We start from the raw sequence: 13,620 nt of genomic DNA on the forward strand, positions 1-13,620 counted from the left end.
ATAATCAAGTTCCAACAACGGCAGAAAATATGAAAGAAAGAATTAGTCGAGCTTGTCGGGAAATTACTTGTGAAACTTTTCGTGCTACTCATGATTCATTTAAAAGGCGTATTCAAAAGTGTATTGAACTTGATGGAAATCATTTTGAACATTTACTTCACATAACGAAATTCCGTTTTATTTTATGTGCCATGATTAACTGATTTTTACTATTTTTATAGAAAAACTGTTTCCTACAAATGAGTTTCAGTTTTTTTTACACTAAATCCATTTTCCGGAAAAAATTATATGGGTGCCATATAAAGAACATTTTCCGTTCTGCAGAAGCGCCCTCTTATATCAATCAAATTTTACTTGAAACATTTTTCCCTAAAATTGTTAGTTCACTAGAAAATCGCAAGTGTATGATAAATGGAACATCCTGTACAGGGTGTCCCATTTTTGTTGTAATCGTGGGATATCTCGGTTATTAACAAAGATAAAGAGATACGGTTTTCGCGAACCTGTGTCACTTTTTAGTGAAACTAATGATGACGTTAACAGAATTGATCCAGCTATCTTAGTTTTTGCATCACAGGGCGTTTCTGAAAATATTGTATTTTGGGACCCCCCCTATAGTTTGAATATGTGTTAAGTTATTGAAAATGTATAAACGGTGTCAGATAGAGATTTTTACGAAGAATCCAGTGGCATACTCAGATTTTATTTATAATTCTTAGTTTTCGAGATATGGACCAAACTTATGTTTTTTTAATGGGATACCCTGTTATTTTTACTTATTTTGATTCCCCTAATTTTCCTCATTCCAAAGATACTAAACTCGATATGGTTATTTTAAATAATAATGTCAATAATTGATATTTTCTGAAAGAGGATAGTTTCTAGAGGCGGCCATATATAAAACAAAATAATTAATGACAATTATAATTGTCAATAAATATATTAATAGTTAATATCTAATTAACAATATGAATTATAAAAGGGCTCAACGTATAATTTTATTTTTGGAACATGAATATATCACTAACAATAACAAGTTTACCATTTTTCTTTAACTGCATATTAATGTAAATTAAAGCAAATGTTCAAACTGATTTCCGTTCACATCTAAATATTTTTGACATAGTTTGGATATTTTGTTTAAGGCGTTTAAAACTATTACCGGGTGTCTTTCTAGGTATCGGAAAGCTTCCTCTGTAGCGATGCGTAAACTAATCATATTTTATTTTATTCAATTATTGACATTATTATTTGAAATAACCATATCGAGTTTAGTATCTTTGGAATGAGGAAAATTAGGGGAATCAAAATAAGTAAAAATATACAGGGTGTCCCATTAAAAAAACATAAGTTTGGTCCATATCTCGAAAACTAATAATTATAAGTAAAATCTGAGTATGCCACTGGATTCTTCGTAAAAATCTTTATCCGACACCGTTTATACATTTTCAATAACTTAACACATATTCAAACTATAAGGGGGGTCCCAAAATACAATATTTTCAAAAACGCCCTGTAATACAAAAATTAAGATGGCTGGATCAATTCTGTTAACGTCATCATTAGTTTCACTAAAAAGTGACATAGGTTCGCGAAAACCGCATCTCTTTATCTTTGTTAATAACCGAGATATCCCACGATTACAACGAAAATGGGACACCCTATACATCGAAAAATGTTTTTATTTTACGTTCGAGTTGAATTATTTACAATTATTTATAAAGTAACTGTCCGTTCGAATATTTAATTATTAAGGTAGTATACGTTATACAGGGTTATTCAAAAATCGATCACGAAACTTACGGAAGTGATTCTACATGATAAAATAATGGTAGAGCTTCATATAAATTTTTTTCGAAATGTTATTGATTTTCGAGTTATGGTTCGTCAAATTAAAATTTTTTAAAATTATTCGCTTATGAAAAATCCGATATGACTAATATTTGAAGCATAGGCTAAGCCGATTATGCTCCATTATTTTAGTAATAATTCAATTCGATTGTGTACTGCTAGAGGGCACTTTACTTACATTGAAAATTGTTTTTCTGCCATAATTTTTGAAGTTTGATAGTTACACTCGTTTTTAGCAAGTTTTCCAAAAGACTGATGCAAGTCCTTTAAAAAAGATACTCTTTATTTAACTCGTTAAATCTAACCGTTTAGACGTAAATTGTCTTTAAAAATTATGTCGCAAGTTAATATTTTATACTTCTAAATTCCACTATTTCAAATTAAACAAAAAGATTGAACTAATTTAACAAAGCATGATTTTTTTTTTTTATTTTTTTTTTTTTTACGAGGCAAAAATCTTCAAAAGACACCCAGCCTGTTGTTCTAGTGGCTGGGTAGTGTGGGATTCACCTGGGCAAATGCCTAGATGCCTACCCACTAAAAACCTCGGTTCCATTTGTGCCCTCGATCGACCCGGAACTGTCCCTGGGGATATGACGTCGGTATCGGCTGAGGCTCCGGTGTTTTTTGTTTTTTTGTTTTTTTGTTTTTTTTTTTTTTGGGAAAACCTACTATACTGTTGACAGGGATCTAATAAAAAGATTTTCACGTAGTGAATGAAAAAGGAAAACAAACCTACGTGACTAATTTAATATTAGATATTTTATTTAAACTTTGGCTTTGATATTGAAAATCCTACAATATGCCGAATATAATTATGCTCCCGATCGATTTTAGGATTATGCTTCCGTGGTGGTACGTTCCATCCTTTCTTTTACCTTGACCATGTCAGTAATGATTTTGCTGCATTTGTCCCAGCTTTTTTTACTTACGAGCATCGTCTCGATCAATGCTTTCGGAGTTAGCGCGTTCACGCATGTACGCAATTCGTTTCGTTGAGTCTCAAAAAGGGTGCACCGGAAAATACAATGTTCCGCGGTATCTTCGATCCCGCAGCTCGTGCAATCCGGTTCCGTTTTCCCGATGCGGTGCGTGAAGGCCCTAAAATTTCCGTGACTGCTAAACGCCTGAGTTAAGTAATAATTCAGGCGTCTATGTTTGCACTAAACCCAGACTTCGAGATCAGGGATTAATTTCTTAGTCCATTGTCCCTTGTCTTCGAGTCTCGTCCAGCGATCTTTCCATTTCTGGATGGTCGCGGTTCGGGCCGCTTTTCTATCGGCCCTGGTGACTCGCGGAAGAACGCTGAGATGGGTTCTCCCTTCGATTAATAAATCTATGGGAGGAATTCCCGCCAGAACTTGCACCGCTTCGTAGGAGACGGTGCGATACGCGCACACAACTTTTACTAGTGCTTTTCTTTGCACCCTCAACATCATGTGCGCGTATTTTTTGATTTTCCTAATCCCTCCTCAAACGGGGGCGGCGTAGAGGAGCGTCGATTGCACCACTCCGTAAAGTAGGTGTCTTTTTTGCGTGGACGGACCGTCTATCGTCGGCATAATCCTTTGCAATTGTCCTAATTTTTTAAAACTTTTGTCGCATATTGCTTTCACGTGCCGGGCAAAATACAAGTTTTCTCCGAATTCGACTCCCAAATATCTTAAGGATTTTTTAGGCGTCACGCGAATGTCGTCAATTAAGAAAAACAATTTGTTTCTATCCCTCTTTCCGCTAAGCGTAACCGCTTCGGTTTTTTCCGGGGCTATCGCCAACGAGTGGTCGGGCAGCCATTGCACGCATCGATTTATGGCCGCCTCCGACTCGTCGACGAGTTCGAGCCTATCGGAGCCACAGACGACGAGAGCGATGTCGTCCGCATAGCCGATTGCCGTGACGCGCTCTGATTGGCCCACCGCTACGGCCAATATAGGGTCGTACATTACGTTCCATAGCAGAGGGCCCAGTATCGATCCCTGTGGTATGTCCATCGCCATATTGAATTCGGTGTCTTTATCTATTTTGACTATTCTATTCGTAAAATAATCTTTAATTATGTTTATTAAATAATTCGAGATGTTTCTTCTCGACAACTCGTTTACTATGCATGTCCACGATGCAGTGTTGAACGCGTTTTTCACGTCTAGAGTAATTAACGCGCACCAACTTTCCTCGCGACCGCGCCGATTTTTCGCGGCGTCGACGACATCGAGAACTCGCGTCATGGCGTGCATTGCGGATCTATTTTTTCTGAAACCAAATTGTACATCGGAAAACGGATATTTTGCTTCCAGTTCCTCTTCGAGACGATTCTTGATGAGGTGTTCGTACAATTTGGCCGCGGAATCTACCAAACAAATGGGCCTGTACGATCCCAGCTGTTCGCTATCCTTGTTCGGTTTAAGGAGCAGGATTAGCTTGGCTACCTTCCAGGAATTCGGAAATTCTTGGTTTTCCAACATTTGATTTAACAGTTCAAGCCACACATCCGAGTATGCTTCAAAACTGAACTTGACCGCTTCCGCCCTCATCCCGTCGGGTCCGGGGGCAGCTGCGTTTTTTAATTTATTCGCGGCCGCTTGTACTTCCTCTTTCGAGAACTGAGTATAAACGACTGGCATGATTTTTCCTGGAACGTAGCCGGCGCCTCGCGGAAAGAGGTGTTCCGCGATTTCCAATTTTCTGGGCGTCGTCAACTCGAAAGGATTTCCGGGCTTGAGATACCTCATGACGATTTTGCAACCGTCCCCCCAGACGTCCTCGTCGAGTTTACGACATAATTCGACCCAGTTGGCTTTTTTACGACTATTTATCTCTTTTTGAAGTTTCTTTTTCTCGTCCTTGTATTTTTGCCACGACGTTTCCGCATCGACATCCGTGACGTTACGATTCCCGCGGGCGCGAAGCGCAAGTCTCCTAGCCTTTACACAATTCTTCCTAATACTATTGATTTCTTCGGTCCACCAGTACGGATTTTGACTGCCGGTTGCACCGTTGCGATTTGCATCGCACGCGGCCCGGTAAGCTATTCGCATGATTTTCAATAACTCTTTCCCGCTATTCACCTCGGGGTAGCGGGTCAAAAGTTCATCGAAGGTATCGACGAATTTTTGCTTTTCCGGCTTTATGCAGCCGTTTTGCAGTCGTGTTTTCTGTCCCGGCTTGCTGCCAATTTCAAATAAAATATGTCTGTGCGGCGAACACGGCTCACTATCCAAGATCTGCCAATTAGTGACACGATTGGCCAGGTTTTCGCTTGCAAACGTGACGTCGATGCACGTTTGCTGCTCTCTTCTGACGAATGTGGGCTCGCCCGTGTTTAGAGCCACTAAATCGAGTCCCACACACATCTGGGATAGCGCCGCGCCTCTGGCGTCTTCGGTCGTCGATCCCCAATCGGGTAATTTTGAATTGAGGTCGCCCATTAAAATTAATTCGCCGTGTCGGCCGGCAGCCGCTTGTTGCAAATCGTTCAAGTATTGATCGAATTGGTCCTTCGTGCAGTTAGGTGAAATGTATCCGGCTATAATTGTGTATTCTTCTCCGAATAGTACAATTATGCCGTTTCCGCGCTTAATTTTTGAAAACTTGACCGTATTGGTCCGAGCATAAATAGCGACATTTTGTAAATTATAGCTTAGCCATTTTGGATTTCTTTGCAATAATTTTTTATTAGGATCGCTAGCCACTATTAGATCGGCATTTCGCTTAGCTGCTTCAAGAAAGGCCATGTCGTGCGCTTTTATGGAGCGATTGGCATTGATTTGTAGGAAAGTCGTTCTCAATTGTATTTTCATAATGTTGTGGATGTTTGTTTTCGCGAAAAGAGAAAAGCTTTAAAGAGAGAGCAAGAGCTGTACCTGTTGTTGTGAGAGGTAGGTGTTTTAAAGAAAAACTAAATAAGACGAACGGTTAGGGGTTTCCTTCTTTTTTTTTTTTTTTTTAATATTTATTACGGCGTCTATTCGCGTTCCGATGTGATTGTTGCATCACTATCACCGTCGTTTTCGTCCGTTTTGTTATCTTGACGGCGGTCCGCGATTTGTTTTTCGTCTCTGCGAGCCGCTCGCGTTGCTTCAAGTCGCGCGGCTTTCAACGCGTCGCGGAATTTCCCACAATTCGCGGTCCCAGGGCAGTGACCCTTTTCCTTGCAAAGAACACAGACGCATTCCTCATCTTTTTTGGTGCAGTTTTTTCCGCGGTGGTCCGATTTTCCACAGCGGAAACAGCACTTTCTGCGGTCGGGGCCTTTGCATTGAGCCGACGCGTGATCGTATGCCCAGCAATTTCGACACTTCAATCTTAAGATGCCGCTCCAGTCGGCATCTTACCAATCCGACGCGGAGTCCCGATTCAAGGAGTTTTTTCGCGAGTTTTTCGTACAGTCTTACCGTGACTGCTTGTGATGATTTCGCGTAGGGCCTCATCTCTCCGATCGCAACGTCCGTCTCCTTAAGATCAGGCAATTTATTTTTGAGGGCCTCTAACACCTCTTTTTTTGATGCGGATGCATCCATGCCTCTAATGAATACGGATACTTTCTCTTGCCGTTCCTTGAGCAGGCGGACGTTGTCTTTTCCGAGGGATTTTCTGATGTCCCTACCCAGAGCCTCCAAAGCCGACTCGTCTTTTTCGAGGGTTATAATTAAGTTCCCTTCCTTATCTGTTTTTATTGTCTTGATAGACTCTTTTTTTTCATTCTCCCCCAGGGACGAGTTGATTTTCTTTATTGTTTCCGCCGCGTTTTCTTTCTGTTTATTCACGACGATCGCATACGTCGCGAAATTGCTTTTTTTAGTTGGCACGGTTTGTCGCCGGTCGTCGGACGTCTTAGACTGCGTCGTGAACAGCCTAATTTTTTGTTCCGATTCGCGGAAGATGAATTGAATCATCTTTCGGAGTTTTTCTACGGGCATTCCGTTAATGTGGTGGAAAGCCACATTTTTATCTTGCCCTAGTTCTAATTTTAATTGGACGAGTTTCGCGAAAGTTCCGTTTTCGTTTTCCGTCACGAGGATCTTCGCAACTTTTTGGCCTAAAGATTTACTTTGAGTTTTAGTTTTTATCTTGGTCACGCGTTCCAAGATGTCAAGGTCTCCGATCTCCGTTAGTTCCGGGAATCGCTTTTTGAACTGGGATTGGATACTCGCGTCCATTTCCAAATCGTCTTTTTCGACGAAAACAACTCATTTCTCGCGTTGCAGGCGCGTAAGTGCCGTCTGTTTGACTTGCCGCCGATGCGACCGATATCGACTTCACGGGCGAGATGGAGAATTTCCCGATTTGATCCGCGAAAAGCATCTTGTTGTCATGCATTTTATCGGCACAGATTTTAATTTTGTGCGCGGACTCCTTAATCTTACACTTAGTACTTTTATGAGCTTTCACGAGAGCCATCATTTTATGCCCTTCGACGTACACGGTGTTAATGAGGAGGAGAAGCTTCTCGACTATTTCATTTTTTGATGGTTTTTCCGCTTTTTTTGCGGCCGCATTTTTTCCTAATTTCCGGCGCCCTTCTCCTTCTGAATCGGAGGAGTCGCCGGAGCTACAACTTAGGGGGGGCCTGTGCTTTTTGGCCCTTCTTGAGGAGCAAGTCCCCACTGATTCCTCCCCGCAGCAGGAGGTTCCTACCTCCACAATGGGACCCATTGTGGGGGTAATTAAAATAATAACTTTCGCACCAAACAGCACAGTTCCCACCCAGAAAATAAAACGGATGGTACCCAGATGTTTTTTATGAGAGTGTAAAAGCTTTCGACCTGAGAAGGACGATTTATGGCACTCAGGCCTAAAATAAATTTGTAAGCAAATTGGGATTTACGACTTACTCAGACTTTTTTGTTTTCACAATTAATCCTTGTAACTCACCAAATCACACTTGCACTATCAAAGCACTTGGTTCAAAGCAAAGTACTCGTCACGCGCTTTCCATAGACACAAAAAAGAGTTATCTCGCACTATTTATGCCGCAGTAACGAGCCGATTTGAGCCGGAGCCAATCATACACGTCTTGCTTGGACGCTTGTTCGCACCGGACTTTGAACAAACAAAGCATGATTAACCAAACTATAAAGATTCTCAAAATATCCCCAATTTTCTCTAATACATTTCCTAACACTCATTCCTCTATTATCCGTAAACTAAAATCCTCGACGTAAATGACTGGAGTAGCATACACCAATTGCTTCAAAAGGCCCCAGAAGAAGAAATTCATAGGATTAAGGTCTGGGGACCTCGCTGCCTGTGTCAATGGTCCATTTCGTTCAATCCATCGTTCTGGATACGCTGCATTCAAATACTCATGTACACGAACACTAAAGTGGGGCAGGGCTCCATCTTGGAGCAGCCATATGTTAGTCCTTATATTCAATGGCACATCTTCCAGATACAACAGGAGACGATTTTGGAGAAAATCCAGGTATAGGTCACCAGTTAATGAGCCATCAAAAAAATGGGGACCAATAAGATAATTTCCTACTATCCCTGCCCACACATTTAATGAAAATTTACGTTGTTTTATTTCTACCACACTGTGTGGGTTCTCAAAAGCATATGTGTAGGTGTTATGCAGATTTGTTATGTCATCATGCGTGAAACCAGCTTCATGTAGAGTAGAACCCCGATAATCTTGTCTAATGACGGGGACAGGCTTTCCGGATAATCGAAAAACACGAGTGATGTAATTTCACTTACGAACTTTCTTTTAGAAGTTTCTTTATTCAAAATTACTTTATACGAACGTAACTAGTGACAACTTAACTAGCAAGAAGACGAATATTAAGTGTATCTGATTAAAAGGCTTAAAACTATTTATACTAAAGGGAAATCGTACGACTGATAACATACAGTTAAATAGAACTTAAATAGACCTTTGGTCGAACTTAATAGTGATTAAATGGGCCTTGTTGTAAAGATGATAACCATATCGGGACTAATATATAATCGAAAAATGAGAAAGAATATATAATCAAATCATATTTAATTCTAAAAAAGTAACAAAACAATATTTCAGTAAAAAAAAATTGCGACAACAAATATAATAACAAATTATAAAATTAACATTTACATATTATTGTTAAAAAATCAGTTATATTTGTTTGTTTAACGTTTTCGCTAATTTTTAACAAAGAAATTAATTTTTCTTAAATTCAAAATATCGATGTCGAAGTCTGATTCTGTAAATATGTTAGTAATTGATTAACGTTTTTTAAGGCGTCCTCTGCAGATAGTTTCTCTTCAGTAACTTCGGAAGGTTTTAAATCATCGTCTGAAGTAGTCTCTTTAATATTTATAAATTGCGATGGTGAAGCAATGTCCATATCATTTAGGATTTGATAACATGGTTCCATTTTATTGGAATTTATCCATTCTATCATATTGTCCAATTTTTGACGTTTTCAAATTTGACCACTTCTTTAATCTTATTTAAAAGTTGCTCAGTGTTAGGACTTGCGACGTATTGTTTTATCACGGATTATGGTTGGGTTATTTATTAGTTTAAATGTTCAAAGTGAGTAAGAAACTGATGTTACGCCCATGGACAACCCCAGCCATTGAGTAATACTGTTGGAATTCCCAGCGCTTAACACCCATCTTCGATTGAGGGAAGTTATTTTATGATTGGGATTTCCAGCACTATTCTTTGTCGGACTAACATCGCGAATCTAAATTAAAGGCACCGCCAAACGAATACAATGGCTGGGCTCCAATAAAAACCCAGCGATCGTGCCTCTAAGTGCTACGCTTTAACGCGACAAGGTAGCCTAGAAGCCGCTAATGAGGCCTTATCGGGGGTACGTCTATGGGTGTTACACCTCCGTACCAATACTTAAGGAGGGTGCGAAACGGAAGAAGCTCTCTTTTCTCGCTACTTCATCACGGACTCGTACGCGTTAAACTCTCGTCAACATTCTTTAAATAACGTATTTCTCGATATTGTATAAATAACGCATTTCTCGATATTGTATAAATAACGCATTTCTCGATATTGTATAGTTGTTAATGTTATCAATAAACCTTTGTTAAGTTAAGAAGGTTTAGTTTCTTTTATACGCGAAAACAGTGTCTCTGAGACTGCGAACTCAGGGTGGTCCTTCATAATCGATCAATCCAGTCCACGATCTACGTAGTTCCCGGTTATCGTATCGAAAGGGGTGAATCGACCCAACCACGTACACGCGCCAAATTTGGATCAAACACTCAGGGGCAACCAAATTTTGCTCACCTTCACAATCTAGGTCATTTTTTAATTCTGGCTAGAGTTTAAGCCAAGATCTGGTTAATGTAACGCTTTGGATACCTTCCCAACTTTCAGCAACTGCATAAATTGTTTCTTTAATGCTCCACATTTTCAAAAACTCCTTCATGCTACAATTTGCTTCTAAAAGTGTCCGCAGCATGGTTTTTCGAAAACGTCATTTCATTGCTTCTGTTACTGTTTGGTCCAAATTTGGCGCGTGTACGTGGTTGGGTCGATTCACCCCTTTCGATACGATAACCGGGAACTACGTAGATCGTGGACTGGATTGATCGATTATGAAGGACCACCCTGAGTTCGCAGTCTCAGAGACACTGTTTTCGCGTATAAAAGAAACTAAACCTTTTTAACTTAACAAAGGTTTATTGATAACATTAACAACTATACAATATCGAGAAATGCGTTATTTATAACAATATCGAGAAATGCGTTATTTAAAGAATGTTGACGAGAGTTTAACGCGTACGAGTCCGTGATGAAGTGGCAAGAAAAGAGAGCTTCTTCCGTTTCGCACCCTCCTTAAGTATTGATACGGAGGTGTAACACCCATAGACGTACCCCCGATAAGGCCCCATTAGCGGCTTCTAGGCTACCTTGTCGCGTTAAAGCGTAGCACTTAGAGGCACGATCGCTGGGTTTTATTGGAGCCCAGCCATTGTATTCCTTTGGCGGTACCTTTAACTTAGATTCGCAATGTTAGTCCGACAAAGAATAGTGCTGGAAATCCCAATCATAAAATAACTTCCCTTAATCGAAGATGGGTGTTAAGCGCTGGGAATTTCAACAGTATTACCCAATGGCTGGGATTGTCCATGGGCGTAACATCAGTTTCTTACGCACTTTGATCATTTAAACTAATAAATAATCCAACCATAATCCGTGATAAAACAATACGTCGCAAGTCCTAACAGTTATTATCTCAACATTTAAAAAATACCGTAAAGCACGGAGGAGGAAACGTGATGGTTTGGGGATGTGTAGCTGCCTCTGGAGTCGGGAATTTACATTTCATTGAAGGAAATATGGACAGATTTATGTATTTAGATATTTTGAAAACAAATTTTGAAACTAGTACCAAAAAATTGGACTTAAGTGGTAATATTAAATTCTATCAAGACAATGATCCTAAGCATTCCGCAAAAATTGTGAAGGAATGGTTGCTTTATCATTGTCCATCAGTTATAAAAACTCCTGCTCAATCACCAGACTTGAACATAATTGAAAATGTCTGGAATAAACTCGACGTAGAAGTTAGAAAACATCATATTTCCAACAAACACGACCTAAAGAGAGCTCTATCAGAAGAATGGGCCAAACTAGATCCAGATTTTATAAAGAAATTAGTTGAATCAATTCCTAATCGTTTAAAAGAAGTAATTAAAGCTAAAGGTGGAGCTACTCGATATTAGTTTGTAATAGAAATTATGTTTTTGAATATTTTTCTTTATGCATCATTTTGATTGTGATCATCATTTTTTTATTAAATTACGTTTACAGGGGAACCGCACAAGCTAGAATAATTCTTTATATGACTAGTTAATCTTGTATTAATTAAAAATAAGATAATGTAATAAAACAGAAATAAATGTTTCTATTAAAAAAATTAAAACAAAATAATCAGTAAAAATTAGCTGCATCATTTTGACTGTGAGCCACTCTATATAATTACGTGTATATTGATTTAAAGCAATTTGAGTTTGATTTCTTTCTACCGGGTGTCTTAAAAAATTTCTGATCAAGTAGGCCATGGAATTATTTTAGTGCGCATCGGTATGTCTGATGTGTTCTGCGTAATCTCGAACATAAACAAACCAGCCTAACTTCGTTTCAAAATACAACTTTGTTGACCTTTATTATTAGTTGGATTTTATTAAAAACAGTATTTTCCAAGCCTCCACAGACTTATGTGTTAGTTAGTTAAAATTTTCTAAGCTGCAGTTCCTGAAACACTTTCACATTGTATGGATACAATCCCAGATTTTTTTAACAATTAAGTGACAACTGCTACACAATACATCCAATTGTTGAGAAAGTTTCCTTAAAGATGTGCTGAGATTGTCATCCACTACTCGCCTCACATTTTCAACAAGTTCTGAGGTTATTTTAGTAGGTCTACTTTTTTCTGAATTCTTTTAAACACTCTCAGTTTTACAAAACAATTTCATAACATAATCCAAAGAGCTACGAAATTGCAATTCCAGCACTGCAATGTAGGAAAACTTTTCAAGAAACTCTTGAAGGCAAGGTTGAATTTTATAAGCCCATTCTCCGTTTAGGAACTGGCCATTCCAAAAATAAGATTCAACCCTAAAAGCTTTTTGTTCCAGTGTAAATACCATTTTTAACACTCAGAAAACTGTAACGAACCAATACACAAGTTCGTGATGCTTTGGAAAAGACTATTTTTAATAAAATTCAACTAATAATAAAGGTAAACAGAGTTGAATTTTGAAACGAGGTTAGGTTGGTACATTTGTGGGGTTTATAGGGTTTTCCGTATAACGACACGGCGTCAACAACGATACAGCGTGTATGTGGTGTACACGGTTTGGGCGATCGTTACTGTCCCAGTATGAACACGCTGCGGGATCAGTATTCCAACCCGTCAAAAAATCTGATCCTTGAGAATGATGTGCGCCTCTTGCGACAGAACCATTTTATTTATGTTAAGAACTATGTTGTACACTATCACAGCTTTGTATGTTTAATGTTAAGGATGTTAGAGATGTACATTACCTCGAGAGAACTTAAGACCAATGAGTAATTTTAGGGGGTTGTTTTCTTTTTAAAGGCTAACAACTCCTTTTTGTCCGACCACTGCTGTCACCCGTCAAGTGAGATCTACATGACAGTATCATTTGTCGGTGCAGGTTTGCGGAGCGAAAGGTATCTCAAGAAAAACACCACACATTTATTTTTGAGATTAGGCATAACGTATTAAATACATACGGATTGACGCTCAAATAATTCCACTGCCTACTTGATAAGACATGTTACGCGACATGTTTTTCAACATGATCACGCAATCCAGCTGAAACATTTACTGCACAACAATAACTTCTCAGACAACTTCCTTCCAAAGTCAACAATGGAATTTTTCGTCATGCACCTGTCCTGTCGTCGATGTATGGAATCACTAGGCGTTTTCCATTGGATATCACAAATGGGATTTCCACACAGAATTCGTAAAAGAGGAACGTTAAATGTTTTATTACTAAACTTAGAATAAACTTATATCTACTGTGTACAAAGTATGATTGTTATCAGTTGGAGTACATGTAGAGTATCCCAAAAGAGAAAAGAGGGGGTTGTTGATGTGATCAACGGTTTTATAGAGTTTTTGGTCGAACATTCCAGAAACCATTACGGAAAATGCTTTCCGCCGTTGTTTAAATTCTCTACAGAACCGAGATGTTGCTCTGGTTCGCAGTGCGTTATCACTGTCATTAATAGACGGGTGACACTGCACCGTGCTGCTGGCTACGCCACACACCCTACAAGTATTAAAT

Source organism: Euwallacea similis, chromosome 27 (genome assembly GCF_039881205.1).
Source record: "Euwallacea similis isolate ESF13 chromosome 27, ESF131.1, whole genome shotgun sequence".
NCBI classification, from domain to species: Eukaryota; Metazoa; Arthropoda; class Insecta; order Coleoptera; family Curculionidae; genus Euwallacea; species Euwallacea similis.